The 18,960-nt window shown below is 42.5% G+C and overlaps 1 pseudogene; it reads left to right on the plus strand.

Moving 5' to 3' along the window:
* The first annotated feature begins 997 nt into the window (after positions 1-997).
* On the plus strand, positions 998-2,861 carry LOC116074413 (annotated as a pseudogene).
* The last annotated feature ends 16,099 nt before the right edge of the window (positions 2,862-18,960 follow it).

Here is an 18,960-nt window from a genome sequence, read left to right on the forward strand (position 1 = left end):
CAGAAATCCGCCTGCCTCTGCCTCCCAAGTGCTGGGATTAAAGGCGTGCGCCACCACTGCCCGGCTCACAGACCGTAAGCGATTCTTGTTTCAGTAGAGTCTTTTACATCTTACACATTTAATGAAGACACTGCAATGAGCTCTCCTTTTCTGGGTTTTCTTTTCCAGAGCAGGCCTACAGCTCTCCTCTCACAGTTGGGTGGTCATTACCCAGGTTACAGGAATGGCAGGGCTTGGCAGTCCAGGCTCCCTAAGGCTGGCTCTCTGGGTACTTGCACTTGGTACTCTTCTGCTTAGCGCTTACTTCCCTATACCGCCCTTCTGCATTCTTGCCACTCTCATTCCTAGCTTGGTCAAGCAGAGAAAACTCATATGGAGAGAAACATTATCTGTTCACGTCATGCTCTAAGCATATTTGGTTTTGACTAGAGAATAATTAATTTGTGAGTGACAAGGAAATGGCGATTATGAATTTTGGGCAGAGATTTTTCTTTCTAACCTGTATCTGATAATCTTATCTGCAAAGCCTAATTTATTTTGTTTTCTTAGCCATACTTACAAATGAGATGTCAGTGTTGGCTGGCTGCCCAATACAAATGGTGTCACACACGGAGAACCTGGGCGCCAACGTGTATTAGAGATATAATGGATAATTTTATTTTTAAAATATTTATGATTTTAATATTACCTGTGATGAAGGCCCCTTCCATTGAGCTTTGGCTAGGTAAAGTTTTATTAAAAGTTTAAGTGCTGTATTTCCTGTCTAGAGAAGCTGAGAGGTTAAACCTTATTAAATTCTCAGCGAAATGTCATAAAAATTTAGCCTTGCCACAAATCCCTGGGATGCGGTGAGCCTCATTATGGAGCACAGGCACAGAGACAATGCTTTGTCTGCTAGGCACTGTGACCAATAAGTTCTCATGCTTGCCTACGTTAGTGGTACACATACACCTTATATTAAATTTCCCCCTAGAGTGAGAGGCCTGAGGCAAAAGAAATGTACAAAGACAACAGCCTCAACCCAGGCTGCAGCAGCGGTAAGTGAGATGACAGATTTTCCTCCGTAAGTTGTCATGAGACCTCTGCGTGTTTGTTTTTTTGTATTTTAGTCGAAATCCCCTCCGTGGCCTTTGGAGACCTTTGTTGGTGTGTCTCCGTAGTAAATGTCAACGATGTGGTCTTTCGTCAATGTGGCAATGCAAAGAAAAAGGTTGAACTGATTTGTAATAGAAAGATATAGTAGAACAACAACAAAACAACAAAAATAACAACAAACAAACAAACAACAACAAAAGGCACACAGACTCATGAAAGGGAACGCAGAGCCTTTGGAATTTGTGAAAGCGTTTCAGGAATGCCCTACTCAGCCGATCCATGATGGGGGCTGGACAGATGCAGGGTCGCTTCAGGGAGCTGGAACAGGTGGCAACCATTGGTATCACTTGTGTCCATTTGTATCTGCCCTAGGATTGTCGTCTGGTGTTGCAGTTCCCAATTAATCTACTCAAATCGATCTGGCAGCGGCTGCTTCCCATCCCAGTGTTCTGGGTTCTCAAATGAAAGACATAAACACACAGCCTTTGTATTTTGATATGCCTTAAACAAGTCAATGGCTGGACCACTTCTGAAACCTCCATATGGAGAATCTACTTCCATCCAATATTCCCTAGTTACTACTTACTAAAAATCTATATTCCACTTTTGCTGTCCTGGATGTAGTCGGAGGGCCCTCTTGGGGTTGTTGTTCCCCCTCCTACATGGTGGATGTGTTCTCTGTCCAGCATCTTCTCAGGTCCAGGGTCTTTCTTCATCGTCCCCCAGCATGGTGGATCTCTTTTCTCCCTTCTCCTTCCTTGATTCCTCACCCTGGAATTCTAAAGGTCCCACCTCTGTCTCACTGCCCAGCCATTGGCTGTTAGCATCTTTATTTAACAATCAGAACCAACTGGAGTCAGGATCTCCCAGTCTTACATGTGGCACGCTACAGTCTGGAAGCCCACATGCACGGCCATTCCGCCATACCCTAGGAAAACAAATTATACAAATGAGAAGTATGCTCCTTCCAATGTGGTGATTGTCGTAACCCCTGCCAGATTGAAGGTGCAGGAATGAAAAAGGTACCAATTAAAGGTACTAGGCCTTCCCTAAGCAGCAAGAAAAAAATTTTTTTTGGGGGGGGGCTATACAATAAGCAATCTGGGAGGTAGCAGAAGTGCATTTATCAATTCAAGTTCATCTTCCAATTAATCAATTTAAGTTCATCTTCCGAAACCAAACTCCCCTCCCTTAACGATTTTTACCCATGAAATCCCAAATAGCCAGACCGCCAGACCCACTCTTCTAAACCTGTGGAGAAAAACCACCCTAACTGATGGCCTGCCCAGAGACGACCCTCCCACCCCCCAAAACTCATGATCAATAATGTTTTGAACGAGCTCTCTAGCAGAACAGCTGTCCAGCTTGCTCCCTGAAAAAGCACAACTCAGGTCCCTGATGTCATCTCCTGCTGGGATGAAAAGCCTTTCATGATTCCGCACCCCTTTTCTTTGTCCAAGTGGTAGTCTCAGCGCTCCTTCTGTACAACGCCAGAATGTCAGCCATTGTATAGTCAGAACTATGGTCTAGTGGCAGGGCTGAGCAGTGAACCAAGTATCCCAGCATAGAAAACAACCAGCCATATATTCCAGCCCCAACAGGGCAGTGTAGGGCCTTCAGTTTCAGCACCACGGCCAGCACACAGACATACACTCTGCAGACAATATCCTTTACACTATTCACTTTGGGGATGCCTAGGCTATGAAAATCCTTTTCAGGGTGATGTATGTGGACACAGATGTAAAAACAAGCATGATTTTGCCTGATGTTTTCCAACACTGTTATCAACTGGTTTGGCGTTGGAGGCTGGGTTTGTAGCTCTGCTAACCCACAAGAGAAAGTTACAGACCACCAGGCTTTAACAAGACAATTAAGGGTGTAATTGAGTATGCTAGGAGGGTGACCAAAATCAGACTTAAGCCTGGGAAACTCTGGATGCAAGGGAGAGGAGGGATTTTAAACTCAAATCACATCTGGTACAGGTGTATTTCTTTGCACTCTAACCTCTGGTCTTGTAAAACCTCCCATAGGGAACCCCCTCCTAAGGAACAAAGTTGTTTTTATACACGGGGACCCTTTCTCAGCAAGGAAGGAGGGCCCTTTGGGTTTTGTAAAACACCTTTTCAGACGAGAAGCCATTTGTCTTCAGGAAAATATGGTTTCCAAGGTGCTTTGACCCTTCTTAAGTCATTCGTTTGCAGGCAAATGTGGTTCCTAAGTGGAGGAGGGGTGGGCTAGGACAACCTGACTGCTTCTAAGTCATTTCAACTTTGATCATCGTTAATAATTAAAAAATTATGCATTCTATTCATAAACATAGGTTTGATAGTGACAAAAAGTTTTGTTAGGGTTATTTATGGTCAGGGTTATTTACACATTAGACAGTTCGATGCACTAGTGCCTTTTTCCTTTCAACCTGCGAGATTTGAAATATAGAAATAATCTTGCTAGGTATTCAGTTTTTCTATCCTTGTCCTTAGTCTCTCAGGGTTATCCGTATTCTCCATGCTTCAATATATACATTGCAACTAAATTTTTTTTTTTTCCTTGTGAAATTTGTGTCGTAGTTTGGGTAACTATCGCTATGATCAAACACCATGGCAAAAGCAAAGGTTTGGGAGAAAAGAGTTTATTTGGCTCACACTTCCCACACTTGCATAGTCTATCAGTGAGGGAAGTCAGGACAGGAACTCTAACAGGGCTGGAACCTGGAGGCAGGAGCTGACACAGAGGCCATGGAGGGGTGCTGCTTACTGGCTTGCTCAGCCTGCTTTCTTTCTCAAACTCAGAACTGTCAATCCAGTGGTGGCCCCACCCACGATGGGCTGGTCCGTCTCCCATCAGTCACTGGCTGAGAAACTTCTCCACAGGCTTGCCCGGATGGAGCCCCATTTTAGAAAGGCATTTTCTCAGTTAAACTCCTCTCCTTTCAGACGACTTGAGCGTGTGTCAAGCTGACGTAAAATTAGCCACTACAATCTGTTACAACCTATTTCAGTGTTTGGAGAGAAGCTGCCTTTAAATTTGCTCTTAACCGAAGTACTGCTTTCATTCATAAAGTTTAAGGCAAGTCAAGCTGTTTCATTTCAGTTATCTCAGTGTGAGAAATACTTTTCTTCCGGGGGGGGGGAATATAAAACAATTGTTTTTTTCAAATTTAAATTATGAAAATGAAAGTCCAAAAAAGTTGAAAGTCAGGTCTAGGTTGAAAATTGTGTTTGATATTTAAAATATGCTTATGTGATGTTGAGTCTAAATATGTTAGTGTTTCACGGATGTTCTTCTTCTATTTCCTAGTAATGTTTTAAAGCTACAGCTAAATACATAACAGTGCACGATGCCCTTTTTAATGTGAACCTTTCATTTAAATTCTGCATCCTGATACTATTAGTGTCAAGTAAAACTGATAACTATATTCATAATCTCGTTCTTCCCGGACTTTGATGATCAGAGAGGAAGTGGAATTCACCCGTCTTATTACAATATTTCAAAACAATCTTCAGAGTTTCCTTTAGAAAAGTTTGCTTTCTGTCCATTTATTGCCTGTAATTTCCAAGAAGGTGGAGATAGAAAACACAGAGGGTGTGGCGGTGAGGAACTAGCCACACAAATCAAGACCATACCCCGGAAGATCTCCGTATCCTCTCCAGAGTGGTCCTCGTGAAGTGCTTTCTGTAGATTCTGATTGTAATTCTTTTTTTTTTTTATTTAATCTTTTTATTTGTTTACATTTCAAATGATATCCCCCTTCCCGGTTACCCCTCCACGAACCCGCCATCCCATCCCCTCTCTCTCCCCTCCCCTTTGCCACTGAGGGTGCTCCTTCACTCACTTGCCCACTCCCACCTCACTGCTCTAGCATCCCCCTACACTGGGGCATCAAGCCTCCACAGGACCAAGTACCTCGCCTCCCACTGATGTCAGATAAGACAATCCTCTGCTACATATGTAGCCAGAGCCATGGATTCCTCCATGTGTACTCTTTGGTTGCTGGTTTAGTCCCTGGGAGTTCTGGGGGTGCTGGTTAGTTGACATTGTTCTTCCTATGGGGTTGCATTCCCCTTCAGCTTTTTCAGTCCTTTCCCTAGCTCTTCTGTTGGGGTCTCAGGCTCAGTCCGACGGTTGGCTGTGTGATTTTAATTCTTACTTGAGGTTTTAGGTCTTTGGGGATAGTATCAGTATGGAACTGATGGGGTGTTCGCCATTGTGGCAAAGGATGAAAAGAGCAAAAGGTAATGTAAAACACATCTAAACATGCCATTTAATTGGTTTATAAGAACAAGACTTGCTAAATGAATTTATAATGGTCCAAGTAGAAAGCTGGTGTGTGTGTGTGTGTGTGTGTGTGTGTGTGTGTGGTGTCTGTGTGTTATGTAATAGCTAGCTTACTCTGAAGAGAGCTTGGCAAAATGAGGAAACATTTTACTTACTATTGGTTTCTTTTTACTTTCTGAAAATCTCATTTTTTCAATTTGATTAATATCTCAAAATTGCTCCTAACAGGCTTCTTAAAGAAGTGTCCTATTAAGCATTTGTTAACCCAAAATGACCTCTTACAGTGAAGCAGAGGGAAATATTAGGGTATCTACCCATTAAACTCCAAGTTCCATGTTAGCAGAACTTTGCCCCCCCCCCCGCTAGGAAGCCAATCAGAGGTTGTCTGTGCTTGCATACCAATTTTTGACTCATCCCACCTCCCTTGTTTATAGTGTAGCACCAAAGACATTTTTCTCCAAAGGGGAATTCTCCTGTGACTCTAACTTTCTAATCGTTTTGTCTATTGCTTAAAGCTCCCTCTGGTTCTATTAGTTAGTTTGTTTGTTTTTTGTATTGCTTTCTGGATACATACCTCAATTGTAGTACTTAACCACTTTCCAGAAAAACAAGCAAACACAAACAAAAACTAGGTTGTCTCTTGGAAACTTTGCTAGTTTTAAAGTTCTATTCAGCTGAAAGCAAAAACCCCACATAGACAGTGAAACCTTTCTTGGCAGAGGAGGAAGGCCAGGGTCCTTCTACATGTCTGTTGCCACTGATGCTTGGGAACCGGAGGCAGGATGACTGGGAGAGCCCAGGGGTTCCCTACCAGGCTGGGAACCATTGCAAGACCATGGAAAAGAGCCCCCTTAAGGCAGCATATCACCCAGACGTGGTGGGTCAAAGAGCAACATGTGCTCCTAACAATGACAGATGTTAGTTGTTTTGAAGGTACATCTCCTTTTAAATGTAGAAATATTTTCATAATTACAAACTATAAGGAAACCCCTAATTTTCCCATAGCACAAAGATCATGCTGGGTATGTTAAAGATGTTGATGCATAAAGCTACAAACTCTTCTAAGTGCAGAAACGTTTTGAAGCAAATTTACCTTAGAAACATTTTTGGAGTTGTGCTTTAAAAAAATAAAAAGATTTGGGATTTGCTTGAAATGTTCTGAGTTAAATTTTGTAACTGGGAAAGATGCTAGATTATTTCCTTACATACTAAATGTGTTCCTCATTTTATTTTTAACTGAGTGTTTTACAGAAATGAGTTTTTAAAAGTTTAAAATGAGCTATTTATGAACTATTTCCATTAATAGACAGAGAGAGAGAGAGAGAGAGAGAGAGAGAGAGAGAGAGAGAGAGAGAGAGAGAGAGAGAGAGAGAGAAAGAGAACATAGATGTTTAGAATTTTGGTTCAAATTGTCTTCAAAGAGTGAATGCTGGGTAGTACACAAAGTCTCCCAGAGACTGCAGCCCTGCTTGTGAGCTACAGTACACAGTCAGAAATATAACCTCTCTTCTATTAGATTGAGTGCATCTGGTTTTACATTGAGGTCTTTGAACCACCAGGACTTGAGTTTCACGCAGGGTGATAAATATGGAAATATGGATCAGTTTGCATTTTCTACACATAGACATCCAGTTAGATGAGCACTGTCTGTTAAGGATGCTTTCTTTCTTTCTTTTTTTTTTTTTTCAATGTATGGATTTGCCTTCTTTGTCAAAAATAAACTTTGTGTAGGTATGTGGGCTTATTTTGGTGTTCTCTAATCAACTCCATTGACCTATTTGTCTGTCTCTATACCAATACACTGCAGTTTTTATTCCTATTGCTCTGTAGGACAGCTTGAGGTCAGGGATGATGATACCTCCAGAAGTCTTTTATTGTACAGGATTGTTTTAGCTATCCTGGTTTTTTTTTTTTCCATATGAAGTTGAGAATTGTTCTGTCAAGGTCTGTAAGAATTGGGTTGGAATTTTGATGGGAATTGCATTGAGTCTGTAGATTGCTTTTGGTAAGATGGCCATGTTCACTATGTTAATCCTACTGATCCATGAGCATGGGAGATATTTCTATCTTCTGTTCTTTCTTCATAGTCCTCAAGTTCTTGTCATGTAGGCTTTTCACTTGTTTGGTTAGAGTTACACCAAGATATTTTATATTATTTGTGGCTATTGTGGAGGATGTTGTTTTCCTAATTTCATTCTAAGCCCATTTGTGTAAAGGAGGGCTACTGACTTTTTTTTTGAGTTAATTTTGTATCCAGCTACTTTGCTGAAGGTCTTTTTCAGCTGTAGGAATTCTCTGGTAGATTTTTTGGTGTTATTATGTATTCTGTCATATCATCCACAAATACTTTGAGGTCCTCCTTTCCAATTTGCATCCTCTTGATCTCCTTTAGTTATCTTATTGCTCTAGCTCGAACTTCAAGTACTATATTGAATAGATAGGGGGAGAGTAGGCAGCCATGTCTTGCCCCTGAAAGTGGGGAATATCCCTGAACTCATTGGTATAGGAGACAACTTCCTGAATAGGACACCAATGGCCCAGTCTCTAAGATCAACAGTTGATAAATGGGACCTCATGAAACTAAACATTTTCTGTAAGGCAAAGAATACTGTCAACCGGACAAAATGGCAGCCTACCCATTGGTAAAGGATCTTCACCGACTCTACATCTGACAGAGAGTATCCAAAATTCATAAAGAACTCAGGAAGTTAGACCAACAATCTACACAATCCAATGTAAAAAATGAGGTACAGAGCTAAACAGAGGATTCTCAACAGAGGAATCTTGAATGGCTGAGAAGAACCTAAAGAAATGTTCAAAGTCCTGAGTCATGAGGGAAATGCAAATCAAAATAATCCCAAGATTCCATCTTACACATGTCAGAATGGCTAAGATCAAAAACTCATGTGATGGCACATGCTGTGAAGGACGCAGAGCAAGGGGAACACTCCTCCATTGCTGGTGGGAGTGCAAACTTGTACAATCACTGTGGAAATCAATTTGGTGGTTTCTCAGAAAACTGGGAATAGCTCTACCTCAAGACACAGTTATACCCCTCCTGGGCATGTACACAAATGATACTTTACCATACCACAAGGACAGTTGCTCAACTATGTTCATCAACTAGATGTCCTCAACTGAATAATGAATAAAGAAAATATGGCGCATTTACACAATAGAATACTATTCAGCTGTTAAAAACAAAGATATCGTGAAACTTACAATGAATGGAACCTGAGAATAGCATCCCGAGTGAGGTAACACAGTTCCAGAAAGACACATATGATGCGTATTGACTCATAAGTGGACATTAGCCATAAAGTACAAGAGAAACATGTTGCAATCCACAGACTCAAAGAAACTGGGTCATATGGAGGTCCAAAGAGAAGATGCGTAAATCTAACTCAGGAAGGGAAACTAGTTATCTAAGCTAGATGAAGAGAGGGAACTGGGTAGGAGGAGGGCCTGAGGAGGGGAGCAGGGATGGCCATTGTGTGTGGGGAGAAGGGGAGTGAAGAAGGACTGGGAGTGAGAATGGAAATGCGGGGTATCTCTAGTGACTAGCTAGAAGCCTGAGATGCGGAGAATACACGGAGTCTATGGTGGTGACCCCAGCTGAGATTCCTACCAGAGGGAGATATGAGGCCTAAAGTAGCTACCTCCTGTAGCCAGGAAGGATTTCCAGAAGAGGGAGGGGGAACATCAGTCCACCCAGAAAACCTTCAACCCAAAATTTGCCCTGATGTGCAGGGATAAATATAGAGCAGAGACAGAGTGAACAACTAGCCAATGACTGGCCCAACTTGAGCCCCATCCATGTGAGAGAGCCAACTCCTGATGCTGTTAATGATACTCTGCTATGCCTGCAGACGGGAACCTAGCATAACTGTCTCCTGAGAGGCTTCATCCAGCAGGAGATGGAGCAGATGCAGAGACCCACAGCCAAACACCAGGTGGAGCCCAGGGAGTCTTGTGGAAGAGTGGGGAATAGAAGTGAGCAAGTCGGAGGGGTTCAAGGACACCACAAGAAGACTAGAGAGTCAACTAACCTGGGGCCATGGGGCTCACAGAGCTGGAGCCTGCCAGGGCACATGCAGGAGCTGGTCCTAGGCCCCCTACACACTTGTAGCAAATGTGCACCTTGGTCTTCACGTGGGTCCTCTCACAAGTGGAGTGGAGGCTGTCTCCATCTCTGTTCCTTGACATTGGATTCCTTCCTCACCTACTTGCTCTGTCCGGTTGGGTCTCAGTGGGGAGAGGATGTGCCTAGACCTGCTGGGACTAGATGACTTAGGGTGGGATGATACCCAAGGGGGGGGTCCCCTTCTTTTTGGGAAGGGGAGGGAGGGACAATAGAGGGGAGGAACTTGTTAGGATAGGACTGGGAAGAGAGGAGCGAGGGGGTCTATGATTGGGGCATAAAGTGAATTAAAAATTCAATAAATAAATAAAAAAAGAAGAGATATAACCTTGTATTTTATTTATTTATTTATTTATTTATTTATTTTTGGTTTTTCGAGAGACAGGGTTTCTCTGAGTAGCCCTGCCTGTCCTAGAACTCACTCTGTAGACCAGGCTGGCCTCGAACTCAGAAATCTGCCTGCCTCTACCTCCCAAGTGTTGGCATTAAAGGCGTGCACCACCACTGCCTGGCAACCTGGCATTTCTTAAAGTAAGTTGCCTGAAAATTATCAGGATTTCAAATCCTTGATAATATGATAGGAGACCAAGTTAATCTTGCTTTAATTTTAATCTTTCTATCTTACAGTGGAAGTGATTTTTTTTTTTTTCCACAAAGATGTAAGTGCTGAGTTCTAATTGATAGGCGGTAAGATTCATGATTTTTTTAAAAGTCCAGGTGAGTGAATTTTGACAAGTGATCAACACCACAGCCAGACTCCTGCCTCAGTCTTTTGCCTCTAGACATGCAGTGTTAAGTTCCTGCAGCAGTTGCTAGCGACCTCCAGCCTCTGGGCCTATCACCTTTTCAAAGACCTCAAGAGACATCCATCTAGAATGCCCATCTCACCAAAGTGCTTTTCCCTTCTCTATGATTTCCCTATATCTCAGCAACCTCATCACCATTCTGTCATCGTCTGGGCTGGTTAGCTTTTTTGTTAACTTGACACTAGCTAAGGTCACCTGAGATGGAACCTCAAGAGAGAGAATATGTCCATCAAATTGATCTTTAGCCAAGTCTGAGTCATTTACTTGATAGACGATTGATGTACGAAGGCTCGCCTCACTGTGGTAGCACCATCCCCGGGCAAGCAGTCCATGGGGTGTGTAAAATAGGTAACTGACTAAAATAGGAACCGGGCAAGCCAGTTCATCCTTCCCTCATGCTTTCTGCTTTAGTCCCTGCCTATAGGTTCCTGCATTGAGTTCCTGGTTTGACTTTCTTCAATGACCTATGACATGGGAGTGTTTGGTGAAATAAGCCCTTTTCATGCCAGGTTTGGTCATGGCTTTTTATCACTGCATTAGGAACCAGACTCAGACATATTCTTCAATAGTTTCGTATTTTATTTACCTTTTCCAGTGGGTGTGCTAACAAACAGGCCTTAGCTTTTTCTCTTGATGACAGCAGCCCCTTGCATCAAGATTTTATAGCAGGGTGGCTACCACAGTTAGTCTGAACCGATTTCAGATCTCAGTATGTGATCAGCTGAGGGAACGCACTGTTGTCTTGGGACCGCCTATCCACCCTGGGAGACCTAGTGATGGTGGAGACCTAGTGATGGAGACCCTTCCACTATGTAGTTCCCTCCCTGCAGCACAAGGCTTCCTGGGCTGTAGGGACAGAGATACTCAGTTGAGTCCCTATCCCTACTCTTTTGGGTTGTAGCTAACACTTTGGTCCATGGCATCACAGTCAGAACAAGACCCATGGTGCTGCCCAACTGAAAAAAGCTAGGAGACCTCTACCACAGAAGCCAACAGTTGTTGAATGTCTACAGACTTATATATATATAGTTTTGGTATTTTCAAACATTTATTTAATTTTTCTTTTTTGAGAATTTTATACATGAGTATCATATTTATATCATTTCCACATCTCCCCTCTCCCTACTCCAACTTCTCCCATACCCCACCACCTCCTTCTCAAATTATCAACCTTTTACTCTTTAAGTATTATTTTTACAACTAGACATGTGTATGTGTACACGCATGTGCACGTGTGGATAGACCTGTTGAGTCTTTAGTATTGCTTATATGTCTACATGTGTAGGGGTGACCATTTGGGAATCGATAACCTATCAGGGGCTCGCCCCGTGGAAGACTGATTCTTTCTCAGTAGGCATTAATTGCGTGCTCCTCTTCATCAAGGGGTGGTACCTTGTAAGAGTTCCCCCATTTATATGGACATATCAACTGGTGTTGTCATTGGGCAGTCTTGTTGAGGTGGCCATGATGCTAAGATTTTAAGGGTCCAGCTCTTTGTCCTTCGGGCTGGTTGCTAGTGACTTATTTTTATGGCAAGCAGCCCGTGGCCTGGGTATGTCTATGTGAATGAGCCTGCTGGACCATCAGGATTTGAATTTAAGATGTTTTGGACTCACCATTGTTGCTCCCTCGTGTGCAGATTAACCATGTAATAGTGAGCTAGTAAACTGAATAAGTCAATTACAGGAGATGGCTCAGTCTTGTTCAAAACTTACTAGTGAAAAATGTAAAAAAACAAACAAACAAACAAAACAAAACAAAACAAAAAAACCCCAACCAAACCTGTCACCCATGGGATGAACCAATTCATGCTACTGTAGGGAGGGCATTTGAGAACAAATTAATTGCTCTGCTTTTAGTTAATCAGAATTTATCCTGATGTCTATCCTTACAAAAAAAAAAAAAAAGAGTTCCTTTTAATAGAAAGGGTTTGTGGACTGGAAATATATGGGGAGTAGGCTAGAAAATGTGACCTGATCCAGTGTAACTTCTGTAGGTAACTGCGGCCTATTTTACAGGGATTTTTATGGTAAGTAGTATGGTCTAGCCACAGCCATGAGTGACACATTACACTCTCACAATGACATAAACACCAAGAGGCTTTAGCTTTCAAGAAGCCTCGGCAGAAGATGTATCCCATCTGACAGAGTACACTTGCAGTAAAGTATGAGATTGTGACTTTAACACTTTCTTATTTTCTCTAGCATTGAGAGATGTGTTCTGGCAGCTGAAAAGGTGACTTTCGAGTCTGCTGTTTTGAAATGCTTCTTATGTAGAAGGTTAATTACCATTGCACCGAGTTTGCAACATGAAATTGGGACTTGGGATGACATCACTCCGTGTGATAAGGACAAGGGAAGAGGTGCTGAGCCAAGTATGTTTTTTGCGTGGTCGCTAACAAAACAGGTCCAAGGGCTGGTGAGTTATTAATGAGATTTCTGGAGAAGCAAGGGACCTGGGTTTTAATTTGTGGTACCCACTTAAAAAGCAAGGCCCACCCATGTGTGTCTCCCAGTGCTGAGAAGGCAGATGCTGCCAGCTAGAATATCCACATGGGCAAACCTCAGGGTCAGGGAGAAATCATGTTCAAAAAATGAATTAAAGAGCAGTTTGAAAAATAAAGAGGACGATAAACATCAATCTCTGACCTGTAAAAGCATACTGGCACATGTGCACACACAGAGACACTGTATTACACACACACACAGACACACACACACACACACACACACACCCCTAGAACAAGTCCAGTATTCCAAAATGCTCTCAGAACCATGTAGCCTCAATACATTTGCACTTACATGGGTACAGAAGTGTCTGGCAAAGTCAGACTGATGAGGTCAGGTTTAAGGAAATTGAGGAAGGTTATGTGGGATGTAATCCAGTGTCAAAGAAGCCCTTGGAGGAGGAGAATGGAAAATTCTTGCTATTGTGGCCCTTCAAGGCCACTGTGGCACACTGGTTTATAGTTTAGGAGTTACCTAACCTGAGAGAAAGTGAGGCTGTGGTTTTCTCATTGCTAACTCTTTATTTGCAACATACCTGCAGATGTCCTATCTGGGGATGACTTTGCAGCCTTGTTCTTCTGTTTCCATTCTTTGGAATGGTCACGCGGAGGACTGCTGCTGTCAATAGAGAGTGGTTCATCTTTTGAGCCGAGCTTGAACTTTGGTGCTCTTGCTGCAACCAGATATCGATCGCAGCCTGGGGTGCTTGCCCCCTTCTCTTCTAAGGTCTGGTAGTGATTGCCTTCTACTGTTAACAAGACCAAAATGCACGCCTTTCCTTGAGCACAGCTCTCAGTGATCCACGGCTCTGCCCAGTAGATTTTTCTCTATCTCCCTTGTACTGTGAAATCCCCCACTATGTCGTCTCTAACCATTGGACTATTATTACCCAAGTATAGAAGTTTAAATTTCATGGTGGACTGGTAGGTCGTCTTCTTTTTTTTTTTTTTTTTTGGTTTTTCGATTTTTCGAGACAGGGTTTCTCTGTGTAGCCCTGGCTGTCCTGGAACTCGCTCTGTAGACCAGGCTGGCCTCAAACTCAGAAATCTGCCTGCCTCTGCCTCCCAAGCGCTGGGATTAAAGGCGTGTGCCACCGCTACCAGGCCTGGTGGGTCTTCTTAAAACTTTCTTTTGGAGGTGGCATATAGTGACTTCCATCCACATTTCATTAGCCGAAGTAACTTCCCAGGCTCTGCTTTATTTCAAACAAGGGAAGGAAATTATATCCCTACTATATTTTCCAAAGTGGGGGAGCTAGAAATTGTCTCAGTATTAGCTCCCCAGTACTGATATGTGCACCTCCCAATGTTTAAAGACTTACATTTTTCAACGCATACACAGATTTGAAGACTCATCAAATAGACTCTTGAAACTTCTAATGTTACAGATTGTTTTTAAAGTCGACCCGAGACCACAAATACAATGATGTTAATCTTTTTGACCCAGGCTCAATTAGTAAAGTCTGTCCATTGTGAGCATGTAGAGCTCAACGAAGACAGCCTGCGCTCATTTGTTTCTTTTCTCCAATATTTTAGATTGATAAAGTTCAGACATGCAGACAGCTTGAAATGATTTAATGTTGAAAGAACATTCATCGATTGGCTAGGTTCTACCAATGAATACTTTCTAAACTTATTTTATCACATATCTACCATCTATCCATCTATCTGCCTGTCCATCATTCTGTCTAGTTTTCAATGAATTCCAAAGTAAGTTCCAGAAATCAATATATGTCCCCCTACACTCGCCAGCACGCTCACATTAAGTGGATTTCCATACCTATTTCTGGTCATTCCCACTGGAACCCAGAAAGTCATCAGCATTACCATTCAGTGGGTTTTGATAAATGCTTTATCTACCTGCACCACTTGTTTAAGGTACAAAGAATAACTGCCGCCCTTGAATATTCCCCCTTCTCCTTCATAGTTGTGGTGGTCTGAATAGGTTTGGCACCCGTCAATTCATGTGATTCAATGTTTGGTCCTAGAGAATGGCACTATTAGGAGGTGTGGCCTTGTTGGAGTAGGTGTGGCCTTGTTGGAGGAAGTGTGCCACTGTGGAGGTGGGGCTTTGTGATCTCCTATGCTCGAGCTCTGCCTAGTGTGGACTCTGACCCTCCTCCTGGTTGCCTGAAGAGGAGGCAGATGGTTATCCCTGCAGATGCAGATGTAGAACTCTTGGCTCCTTCTCCAGCACCACGTCTGCCTGCACTACTGCCGTGCTTCCTGCCATGATGATAATGGACCGAACCTATGAATGTTTGCCTTTATAAGAGTTGCCTTGGTCATGGTGTTTCTTTACAGGAATAAAATCCTAACTAAGATAATAGTAAACTATCTTTTGGCTCTACTTCCTGCCCCTGAGAACTATCAGTCACCTGAACTTTTTTCTCCATACACTTTGTTTTGCCTTGTTGGGGATTTAGTATAAATGAAATGCTTTCATACCGGGCTTATTCCTTTGTATGAGGCTTAGCCTGCTCTGAGACTCACCTATTGTGCCCAGAACACGTTGGTTAGTGTCTCTTTCTTACTGCACAGCACTCTGCTGCACACTAGACTTTTTCATTATTAATGCACTCGGGTCCTCTTCAGACTTTAGCTCTTTGAAAATAGTTCCTAATTCATTCTTCTTAGGAAAATCTACGACTTCTTTTGCCACATTTTCTATTCCCTTAAGGAAATATCTGAGATTTGGAATCAGGTATGGTACATGCCTGTGATCCTGGCACTGGGTGGGTAGAGGAAGGAAGGTCTTGCTTTGGAGGACCACTTTGGCTACATAGTGAGACCCTGTCCCAAATAAAACAAAATGGATGTGTGTGTGTGTGTGTGTGTGTGTGTGTGTGTGTGACAGACAGAGAGAGAGAGAGAGCAAGAGAGTGAGAGTGAGTAAAAGAGAGAGAGAGACAGAGAGAGGGAGAGAGAGACAGGGAGAGGGAGAGGGAGAGAGAGATAGGAAGAGAGAGAATGAAGTAAACATCTACAATTATGAGTTCTGAGTCATGGGTAGGCCTTTATAGTTACCAGGCGTCTTCAAGGGAGCTTCAGGGGTATGTGTGAACACTTGTACATGTGTAAGTATGGGCACATATGTAACTGTGAGAAGTAGCTTATCAGATTGGTTTATAAGAACAGGAGCGGCACCATAACCAAAGCAACGCTTATTAACAATTTAACAACATTTAATTGGGGCTGGCTTACATGTTTGGAGGTTCAGTCCACTATCATCATGGTGGGAAGCATGGCAGCATCTAGGCAGGCATGGTGCTGGAGGAGCCGAGAGATCTACATCTTGTTCCAAAGGCAAACAGAAGACTGTCTTTCAAGCAGCTAGGTGGAGGGTCTCAAAGCCCATCCCCATAGTGACACACTTCCTCCGACAAGGACACGCCTCCCAACAGTGCCACTCCCTATGGGTCAAGCATATTCAAACCACCACAGAGGCTGAAGGTTCTGGAGTCTGACATTTACTGGCCGCCATGGCAGCAGCTCAAACTGTACGTGCTTAGGAAGAGAACAATGCTGATTTAGGCATGTTTCTTTTTAATTCTGCCTTTGATTGCATCTGGGCTCCCAGCCCACTGGACAGTGCCACACATCTTCAGAGCAGATCTTCCCAACCTCATCCTCTCACATGCATGGCGGTCATTGATGGAATGCCCTTGTGGGCACACTCAGAAGTGTGCTTTGATGAGTGCTTTATAAGTGGGTCTATTTGGCCAAATTATCAACCCAGAATAACCATCATGCTTAAGCTTATTTGTATACATATGCATGTGTATGTGAAGGTATGCATGTACATGTGTGTGTCTTGCTAGTCTTAAATCATACTGAGATTCTATCAGTGTGAGCATTCTGTTTCCCCATCTTCTCCCCTACATTAAGTGCTGCCAATAATTTGATTTCTAGCTGTTTTGCCGCGCATATGTAGGCAGATTGCTGTGGTTCCACTCTGCACACATCTGACATGAATTCTCGCACAGTTCTTTCTGCATCTTTTGGCTGACATCCGATTTCTCTTTGATAAACATTTACTTTGATATTTTGCTTGGACAGGGTAATTTTTTTCTTAATTATTAAGTTGTATCTCTTTATAATTCCTGTATGCATTTGTCAGAGATATGTTTTACAGACATTCTCTTTCTCGAAAGGATGTCAGCCATCAAAATTCTCTTGGTATTATTTTTGGAAGAACAAAAGCTTTTACATTTCAGTTATCGTTTTTTTTTAAAAGAGGAATCAGCCATTCTCATGACACAGATATATCCTGTATTTTCTTCTCAAGTTCTTTCAAAAATAATATGTAACTTTCACATTCCAGCCTACAGCCTACCTTAGATGATTTGTATGTGTGTAGTGTGAGCCAGGGCTTGATAGATGTACATTGTTTTCCTTGCCCAGCTGTTGTATTATGCTGTTGTCTGAAACTCCCTTCCTCTAGCATTGCATTGATGAGTCTAGGTTTTGAACATTACATGGCAACATGACATGTACTCCACGTTAGGCATGAGCCCCAGGCTCTCCCAAAATATAAATATAATTTTTAAAAAGTTAAGAGGTTTCTAGAATCATGACATGGGTTGTGAAGAATCCATATGTGAGTTTGGGGAGCACTGACATCTGAAAAATAGGAATTTCTTGATTCATGCCTATAGTATCTCTCCAGATTTAGAATCTTTTAAAATTTGGTCCAGGCAATGGTCTGTGGCATGTGGCCTCAGAATACTGAAGTATCTGGCTTGTGCCTTTGCTTGCTTACCACAGTTGAGTTCTTCAGAGTTCTATCTAAGTTGCTTCAAATCTGCCCCATTTGCTCATGTTTCAGGGATCGACACTGATGTGGGAAAAGCGTATGCCTAGAATTTCAGCATCTTCTCTGGGTCCATCTTTTCTCTGTCCTCCCTCCTCACTGGGCAGAGGCTGCGGTACCTTGAAATCCCAACCCCTGCTTTTGTGGATCAGCAGGAGACTCATTTCCTAGAGTACAGACACTGGGTATGAGTATGTCACTGACAGGCTCAAAGTGCCGAGTGGGAGTTCAGTCAGTGCTGGCCCAGCTTCAACTGTCAGCTCCGGAGAGTATGGGTGCCTTAGTCTGCTTGCTAACATACCCATGCAATTTAAAACAGACTCTAGACTCAGTAGTGGTCATCTGTGGGGCCAGTCAGACCTGTAGGATGTTACCAGAAGAAGCCAGTTAATCTGGTTCAGATATCTAAGCTTTACTAATTTAACTCTTGACTTTAGTCTCGAGAAACAGATTTATTGCAACTTACTAAACAGAAGTTCTCTCCATGTAGGTGAGGCACATCTGTCACTACAGCATTTGAGAGTGAATAAACAAGCAGACTTACTGACCAATAGACAGACTGACAGACAGACAGAAGCAGCCCCCAAATCCTCAAAAATACCCAAATCAGAAATTCTATACCCATGTGTTAATTTCTTAATTTACTGATTTTAATAGATAGCTATATATCCCATAATAGGGAGACCTGGTGCTTCCTTGACCCCCAAATCCAGTGAAACCCTCAGCTGGATGCGCCTGTGGGAACGTGAACTCTGATTCTTAATCCCCTTCCTTAAGATTTCTGTGTCTACATTTGGTCCATGGTTTCTTTTCTGGATCGTCTCTCCTGCATTATTTACTTATGTTGTTTCGAGGATCTCGGTGTGATATAGAAATTCTTGTTCATTTATTTATTTTTTTTATCTTTCTCCCCTTGCTGTAAATTGGAGGTCTCATATATGTGGAAGGCTTAAGGAGCAATGTTTATACACCATTTCTATTTCTATTAATTGCATCACAGTTTACATCTCTGAGACTCAGATGCTGCAAGGCAGCCGATGTCCTCTCTGTGTTACTTTCCTCCTCTGCGTCTCCTCATTTTCCATTTTTGTTTCCTTTGACACCACTATATTCTTGACATCCTGGGAAAAGAAATGAGAATTTATTTCAAGCATGACCTCACAATGACTCTTGTCATATTCATTCCATCACACCCTTAGCTACTTTATACACCGCAAAGACAAACACTTTCTTGGTGGCAAGTGTTTTAGGAGTTTAGTGTACATTTATTTCCTAAATATTATGGGTAGACTGCATTTCTTCCTAAAGCATTTCTTTTTTTTTT

The sequence above is a fragment of the Mastomys coucha genome, unplaced genomic scaffold, assembly GCF_008632895.1.
Source record: "Mastomys coucha isolate ucsf_1 unplaced genomic scaffold, UCSF_Mcou_1 pScaffold3, whole genome shotgun sequence".
NCBI classification, from domain to species: Eukaryota; Metazoa; Chordata; class Mammalia; order Rodentia; family Muridae; genus Mastomys; species Mastomys coucha.